The 9,197-nt window shown below is 37.7% G+C and overlaps 1 protein-coding gene across 1 annotated transcript in view; it reads right to left on the bottom strand.

Annotated features, from left to right (window-relative positions):
* Window positions 1–5,966, bottom strand: part of LOC134667449 (extracellular serine/threonine protein CG31145) — a 112,835-nt gene extending 106,869 nt beyond the window's left edge. The window contains exon 1 of the mRNA XM_063524862.1: window positions 5,716–5,966. The gene's annotated coding sequence lies outside the window, so the exon portion shown is untranslated. The remainder of the gene's footprint in view (window positions 1–5,715) is intronic.
* Between the last annotated feature and the right edge of the window lie 3,231 nt (window positions 5,967–9,197).

A 9,197-nucleotide genomic window follows, 5' to 3' on the forward strand; every position in this document is an offset into this window, starting at 1 on the left:
CCGACATGTCCCGTTTGATAAAGGTTCCTTTTAAAATATATAGATTTTAAAAAAAGGTACTTCTTGTAGAATGCTCAGTTAAATTAATCTCACGCCCTCTCCAGACATAAAGCGTTAAGTACCTAGATGTAGACTTGTCGGGGTCAGATCCCTGTCGTTTTGTTAACAGGATCGGCTTATATTTCCTTGCGTTCGTAGTTTTCACGAAAATAGACAGTGCAGGCACTAACACATTGTCACATTGGAGAATGGGCCGCGCGCTGGTGTGGGACGCTACCTGCGCCGACACGTTGGCAGCGTCCTACATCCAAGCAACGAGCAGAAATGCCGGGGCAGCGGCGGACGCCCGAGAGCGAGCTAAGGCCCATAAATACAGCTGTCTCGGCGCCAACTACGAGTTCGTAGCTTTTGGCGTCGAGACACTCGGACCGTGGGGTAGAGGAGCGCGTGGGCTCCTTAAGGAGCTAGGTAAGCGGTTAAGGGAGGCAACAGGGGACTCTCGCGCGGGCAGCTTTCTCGCGCAAAGGATTGCTATCGCTATACAGCGCGGGAATGCTGCCTGCGCGATGGGCACCTTGCCGAGGGGCCTAGGCTTAGAAGGTAGGTTTTAGGGAAGTTTATTTTTTTTGTTAGGTTTAGTTTTAGTTAATTTATTTTTTAGGCACTTGTATTAAGTTTGTTATATGATTATGATAATAAATATTTCATTGTTACACACATAGTTTAAAGTGGCGATATTATGCTCATGTAAGCCCAACATTAACGTAAACGGTCACCCGGTCAGGCCGCGTAGCCAAAATGCCAATCGCTTACGCTCCGTAGCGATAGAAACGCAACTGTCACTGTCACACTAATATGGAAGAGTGATAGAGAGACATAATGCTTTTCGTTGTCGAAGCGATAGCGATTGTAACCTTGGCTAGGCCGGCAGCTTAGCTTTGACCTCGCTCTCTACTAAGCACCTCGACGCCTTTGCGTGAATATTTCTCACACGTTACAGGGAATAACTCACAGAAGACGTTTGACAGGACATTATGCAGCAATCACTTTTGACGGTAGACGTATTAATTATTGATTACAATGCGGCTGAACGCATCCGACTGTGAAGCAAAAAGTAACAGTCTAGTTTTTCTTGCGGATATGTATATATTTGTATAAATCTAGTTTGTGATGCCTTAGTATTTACCCATGTAATACTAAACGAAGCGAGTCAACTTACTAATGTATCATAATAATTCCATTTATGAAAGGTTTCGCTAATATTAGCACCACCTTAACTTGTTTGCCGCGTCACTGCCATACATGTAATAGTTACCAACTAAATATTAGCTGAATTACCTACCTATGTCATAAAACTCGGTGTATGTTTATTATAATTTACACTACAAATATGTAAGTAGTGAAAAAATTTGAGAAACATCGAATTCACACTAAAATATCACAATTATTACGAAAGTAGAACAATGTTTGAATAAGGTTATTTTGTATAAACTTACAACATTACTTATATTATAAATAAAATAGTGTGAAAGATCTTTAACTGATCAAATTCGTAACGAATTGGACAAAGGGTCACATAGTGGGAACAAGTAGACCTCCGCGTCGTGAGAAGCAGAAAGTGACTCCGATGCGTTTCACTTCTTCGGACATCATTTCAAAGCTTTTAAATTTCCGCCGAGGTAGTTCAAAACTGAAATGATACCTTTAAACCGAGTTAAACACTAATTTTCATTTCAAATACAAGGAAACTAAAAAAACATGTATTCTTTAAAAACATTACTACATGAAGTTTATTTTTAATAAGTCTATTCCTATGCATTTAAGTATATAATAAGAGTCTTGATGGTATGATGGTACCATATTCTTATAGGATTTATAGGAGCACATTCATTTACCTGATGTACGGTGACTTGGTCAACGGAAACACATTTCGTCCTTAAACTGTTATGCATTTAATACTGTGTCTATAAATTTGTCTTAATAGTGCAAATTAAATCGATAAAATACAAACACATTTTTATTATAGAATAGTTTGGAAAGTAATTGATCTTCCTAATAGAAACCTTAGAAAGTTTTAGAAAAAACGCATTTTCTGCAGTTCACTGCATAGCTGTCGCGAGTGGTAATACTTAGATACTCAATACGACTTTGCGACCATATTTTATTTTTTTTAGGTTGTTTCTTATCGTCTAATAGAGATAAAAGGTGAATGTGCTGGTTTTAAATACTAATAGGTCAGGGATAAAGTTTTTTTCGATCGACTAAAAGGCGATAAATATTTAACATCAGAATTTTAATAAAAGGACGTGAATAGCAGAAAACTTAAATTAAAGGTTGACTGTTTTACCGTGGCCTTCATAGGCTCAATATAGAGGTTTCGATTTTTTTATAATTGCCTAACATGATAGTAATATAAAATAATTGGTGTAATTAAAAATTTATAAAAGTTATATGAAAAAACCTTTAAAAGTTACTTAAGTACCTTATAAAATATAATAACTAAAACTAAACCTAACTAAAAAATTACAATACTAATTGTTCATATTTTAACTAACCTAACTTTTGTCGTTAATGAGATTCATGCATTATATCCTGTGACCTCTCACTGGATGGTCATTTAAATTAAATACGAATAATATTTTAATCGTCATGGCCATTGTCTAGTTGGAACACAGAACAACTTTTCCGCTAGTCTCTCTCTGCTATACCTAAATAGTTAGATGCGATATATATTTAAACAAAAATAGGTCAGCAGATGTATAAAAGATATATTTTAAACAATATCTTTTAAATTGGCCTCCTGTACCTATATACATTTCTAATATGTACCTACATACTTAGATCAGAACACAAAGTAGGTTAACACCAGGGATGTTGCGAATATTCGCATCCGCATCCGCGGACCATCCGCATTATTTTCAACATCCGCATCTGCGTCCGCATCCGCATAAAATCGATGCGGGGCATCCGCATGATGCGGATGTTAACCTAGTCGGTAACAGGATCAAAAAAGTCGGCCAAATTACTTTTAATTAAATAAAACGCACCTATATTCTTGCTCTAATACTAAACAATTTGTTTTTTTTTTAATAAAAAATGTTAAAAATGAAATATTTGACGTTTTTTAAGTACCAAATCATGACATCCGGCTCTAAATATCCGCATCCGCGGATGTCAAAAAATCTGCATTCGCAACATTCCTGGTTAACACAAGTCAAGAAAATATATTTAAATTATTTATTTTGCTGGGACTTCAGTTAGCCACGACCACGTCCAGTGAAACCTGTGTCGAAACGTCGGTAAATAAAGGTAACATTTTTTTTTAAGGCATAGCGCCTTCGAACAGAGAACCCGCCTAGCGGGTAGCTGGCATATAAATAATTAGGTACCTACAGCATTCAGGTAATCTAATTATAATGCAGTTTAATTAAACGATATATTTTGACCCCATATTAGGGAATGCAAATCGGTTATTTTCGGTTATTTTTTGTATGGAAATAATCGGTTATTAACCGAAATCGCGGTTATTACCATACAAAAAATAACCGATTTGCATTCCCTACCCCATATTCTTGTATCCTTCAGCACTGACAGCTTAAGGATTAGGAAATTTTGTTTTAGATAGAATAAGTCCTTATTTAAACATTTAATGAAAACTTGAGGACGTCACTGACGGAATTTTAAATTAGGCATGTTTAATTCATCAGAAGCAAAAAAAATACTTTGTATGCATCTGGATCAACTTTGTTCATATATATATATTCCAAATATCATATCGTTAGCGTAGGTAATATAATAAGTACCTAGTACTCGAGATATTTAGCAATGTGACAGACTGTCACAGACTGCTCCGAACTCCGACTCTTCTCTTTCCGAACAGAGTCTAGATAGGTACCTATCTACTCGTATGTACATTATTCGAATAACAACATTAACAACATTTATATATAGCAAGCAACAAGCAATTGCCAATTGTCAGAACATACCTAATTATTAACGAATAAAAACATTGATTTTATATTTTGTACTCTAATTGACAGAAGGCCACTGTCACAATTAATTATGACTTAAATAATAAATAATCATTGTAATAAGCTTTGTATTATAACCACAAATTGCTAAACAAGGAATTTGTATAAAAAAGGTAATTTGGCGCGCAGCGCAGTTAATATAGCGTGCAAGCCTTTATCTATTCGGACATCCAACGTTTGATTATGATGTGACGTATATTATAAAAAAAATAAGTAAATTACAAGAAAAAATATGAAGTAAATTACGAGTAGGTAACCCAAAGTCACGGACCACGGTAGGATATAGAAAATAAAATAAAACCGGCCAAGTGCGAGTCGAACTCACGCCCCGAGGGTTGCGTAGCTCGCCGGTACTCGATATTTTTAAGTCCGAGGCAGTATATCACATCGGCCGGCGGCTCTATTATCACATTAAGTTTGGGGTGTGAATCTTTAACTAGGTACTTATTATACATATTTAGGTACTTACTTTAAGTACAGATAGCGGGACGAGCTTGACGCTTTTTACAGAGACTGGTGTGAGACTTCAGGGGGGCTACCGCGAAAACGGAAATTCGCAAATTGCGTGGATCTTTCTCTTTTACTCCAATTAAACTGTAATTAGAGTGACAGAGACACATGCCCGCAATTTGCGAACTTCGATTTTCGCGGTTATAGCCCAGGGGATAGGATACGTGGAGGAATAGGAATGAATCCGTTGCCCAGCAGTGGGACAATGTAGATTGTAGGCTCATAATAATAATAATAACAATTTACAGATAACACAAAAACAATGAGATTTTATTGCATTATTATTAAGTAGGTATGTATAAATTTCAGCTGTTTACTTAAATAGCTTTGACATACAGTCCTGTGACAGACTAACTGACAGACAAACAAACGGACAGTGGAGGCTTAGTAATAAAACTAATAAAGTTACGTTTGTGAAAGACACTAACAATGTGTCATCTTTTAGGTATATAGATAGGTCTTAAATAAAAATAGTATCATCTTTTTTAGTGCACCTTGCGCAATAAAATTTATAAAGTAGGTAGGTACAGTCACCTGCAATAATATGTTACTCTTCGAAGGCCGCAAAAATATGTGACACGCTTTTATGTCTCTACAAATAAGATCGTGTCAGATATTTTTGCGGCCTTCGTTGTGTATCATATTATTGCAGGTGACTGTACCATGTACCGCCAATAAAAAGCAAGTATTAAACAAGCAATTTAAAGTTTCATTCCTGCTTTTTTAACCAAAACGTTCATATAATAAGTAGGTACGCACTGTTACATAATGTAACACAACTGTTACTAACTTCGATTCAAGTGCGAAAATTAGATTAAGTGGCCCATCAACCAGTTGGCGCTGATTGTGACATAAAACAACACAGTTTAAAGACTTTAAAGGTTTCATAACATCGCCTGACGGTGCCGACCTTAGCTTGGTATCATTGAAACCTTAATGCTACAAGGAAAATATATGTATTACTAAAACTATTCTCGCCAGCTGAGGGATTATTTCACAATCTTAATTAAATTTCTTTTACAGTCCCCGCAAAGTTTATGTGAAAACCGCGGTGACAAACCGCAATAATTTCCTTCTCGTGTTGCCACTTCAAAGCGCAATACTTAAACCTATTAGAGAACAAAAGCAGCACCCTGTAATGATGTAACTTAGCAGGTAATTTGAAAGAGCATACCTGTGATAGATGACCGGCGAAACGCGATGTTTCCTAATCAAAACAAATGACGGCGCGAACTGTAATGTCCAATTTTTCAATTGTAATCAAACTTCTTTTTGCTGTTAACTCGCGATAACGCGCGATGATAAACGTGTGTATTCTAACTGAAATATTGTTCAAATGTTTCCCTAAAAGTTAATGTTATGTACGTAAATGTTTACGCGAAACCGGAGCCGGCGCGCGTGCGGTACAACCGGCCTCAGAGTTGATACTGAGGACTGAGGTACTACTGGCGATCGTAGTTACCGTAGTTGACGTTTGTATTTAGGAGTTCCGCCCATAAAATTAACCTAAACGTAGACGTAGAACCAAATTTGTTATGCCTAGACAGATAACGGTGTATATCTTTGTCGCATAGAGAATACTCGTAAATGCTTATCTGATCTTTTTGCATGCGATGGAATCAATCAGAATGGAAAATTGCCATGAAACATGCGCCTAGTTCTTACAGGAAAAATGTAATTGATGGAAACTTTAATGATTTTGATACATAATTATAGACAACTTACCTTCTCAGTTTTCCCTCAGGAATTTCAGTTCCTAACTAAATACTTCACTGGCTCAGGGACCCGAAGTGGATCTTGGCCTCCGACACAAGAGTTCGACATTCGTTCCTATCCTTTGCGATCCGAAAATCCGAACGCTTGTTCGGACGCTTGAATGTCGCACAGCCGGCCTAGCCAAGGTTACAATCGCTATCGCTTCGACAACGAAAAGCATTATGTCTCTCTATCACTCTTCCTCATAAGTGTGACAGTGACAGTTGCGTTTCGATCGCTACGGAGCGTAAGCGATTGGCATCTTGGCTACGCGGCCAGGTCTCTCTATATCTCGTCGATCCATCGCATCAATACCAAGGCCTTCCGGCCGAACTCCCAGTTGGTCGCCCCAGATAAAGTCACTTGGTCTCTCCCATCCTCTCTACATCGAAGTCGAGCAGCCTTGCTCTCGCCGATAATATTGGGCTCGCCCACCAGTTCTTGCACCTCTAAGTTCCTTCTCACTCTCCATAGGCCATCTTCTCGTCTTGTAGGGCCTAAATGCCCTAAATTCTATCTAAAGATCTTCCTTTCTGCCACCAAGAGCTTGTTTTCCTCCTTCAGGGTCAACGCTTCGCATCCATATACATACCAAGATCGGACTCATGGTCTTGTAAACCCTAATTTTGGTTCTTCTGCTGAGCAGCTGGAATTCTGCTAATGGATGTTAATATTTTGTGAAGGGCTGCTGAACATCATAGGGCATTTTCTTCTCTCTGGTTGGTGTCTGTTATTGTGCAACCGAGATACCTACTTGAATGTTGATATGCGCTTGTAACAGTTCCCGTTAACGGTTAACCCAACCCATCCCTGCATACCTACCCTTCTCCATCTGTACCGGGCCTTACTGTCAGCTTGATATAAATGTGACAACCCTAACCACTTTTCCCTATTGGTACTTGGAAATATACTATTGTAAATCGATTCTCAAACATATAATCAAAGTTATTGTAGCATTTGTAACAATCAGGGACATATACTTAATATCCTGTTAAAATCTCACTCAAAGTTCGAAATTGACCCTATCCACCCCAGTTGGCGGCAGTTATTATCATTTCACCTCACCCCTTAAGGGCGTGGAAAGGTGGGTGGAATTTACTAAGCTAAATAGTATAAATTAAAACTCAGATGCTTGATAAATATGAAAAACATATCAATAACTTAAAATTACTAGCATGCAGCGAGCAGCGGATCATGTTTTTTTTTATTTGTAATAAAACGTTCGATAACCCCACAGTGGCGCACGATTAAACAAATTTTATTGGTGTTAACTATGAGTTTATTCGTTTATTTCTAATCGGTCAAGCTCAAGTTAAATGCCTGTGGTTAAAATGTTTATTTTCTTGGCAAAAAATCTGTACAAGTATAGGTCAGGCTGGGGTTATACCTATTCCACGAAATATGTCAAAAGCTCATTTACCTAGTAGGAACTTACAAAATATGAGGAGTTATAGGACATTATTCCTAGAATACTAAAACCGGGCAAGTGCGAGTTGGACTCGCGCACGAAGGGTTCCGTACCATAATGCAAAAAAAAAAACAAAAAAAAGGATTAAAAAAAACGGTCACCCATCCAAGTACTGACCCCTCCCGACGTTGCTTAACTTTGGTCAAAAATCACGTTTGTTGTATGGGAGCCCTATTTAAATCATTATTTTATTCTGTTTTTAGTATTTGTTGTTATAGCGGCAACAGAAATACATCATCTGTGAAAATTTCAACTGTCTAGCTATCACGGTTCGTGAGATACAGCCTGGTGACAGACGGACGGACGGACGGACGGACGGACGGACGGACGGACGGACGGACGGACAGCGAAGTCTTAGTAATAGGGTCCCGTTTTACCCTTTGGGTACGGAACCCTAAAAACCAATATAAACGATATTCAGGATAGAAAACTATAAATAAAGCCATCTAGCGTGCACTTCGTTAACTAAATAAATTTTGGAAACTTTGAAGATCATTTTAGCGCGATACAGGACTTCCTATAAGGAACAGCGCAGCGGCATCTGAGATGGGTTCGTTACTTATTGTAAAAAATCTTGATACAGATGTAGTGCATAATTATTTTCCATCGTAGGTATTTTCACGGAAACTTACGAACGTGTCTTGCTATTTCAGTCAGTCTCGGTACCTACCAACAAAAAGTACTGACATTGCCTGAACTAGCATGACAAATACGAACGTTTCCGAGAAAATACGATGGAAAACAATTATGTATGCAGTTATGCACTACATCTGTAGCTAGATTTAGGTTTCGACACGACTGCGACTGCTCAAATAAGAGTGTAGCTATACCTACTGTTTCTAACAACCCCAATGACGTTCAATTAAAATATAATTTTACCCTTAAAAAGGGGACATGCTATTGTATTCGAGATATGCCAGAAATGTATCTATTATGTAATGTAGTAGATGTAGAGCATACATCTTACTTATACAATTTCCGTAGAGAATAATAAAGAAAAAGTACCTACAAAATTTGAATAAAACAATATATAATTAATTAATATAATAAATGCGACCACCTGGCATGTACTACCCTTTAGAACAAAAAGATAATTTTCTAAATCGATTTAGGCGTCTTCGAGACATCGGTGAACATACAAAAAAAGATTCCGACGAATTGAGAACCTCCTCCATTTTGAAGTCGGTTAATATAATAGAAGTTGTGTTACTCACAGAAAATAATGGCTGATGCATGCTGCTTTTCGTTGAAATTGGGCTCCAAACATCTTCTAAGGTAACACGCTTCATCAAGCCCCTGCTCAGATCCTCATCTTCAAGTGAAAATGGTACATTCTCAGGTACATTCTCATCTATGGTAATACAGTATGCCTTCGTTAGAAATGGCAACAGGAGCATAGAAAATTTATTATATACAACATACGACGCAATGTA

The sequence above is a fragment of the Cydia fagiglandana genome, chromosome 9 (assembly GCF_963556715.1).
Source record: "Cydia fagiglandana chromosome 9, ilCydFagi1.1, whole genome shotgun sequence".
In the NCBI taxonomy this organism is placed as follows: domain Eukaryota; kingdom Metazoa; phylum Arthropoda; class Insecta; order Lepidoptera; family Tortricidae; genus Cydia; species Cydia fagiglandana.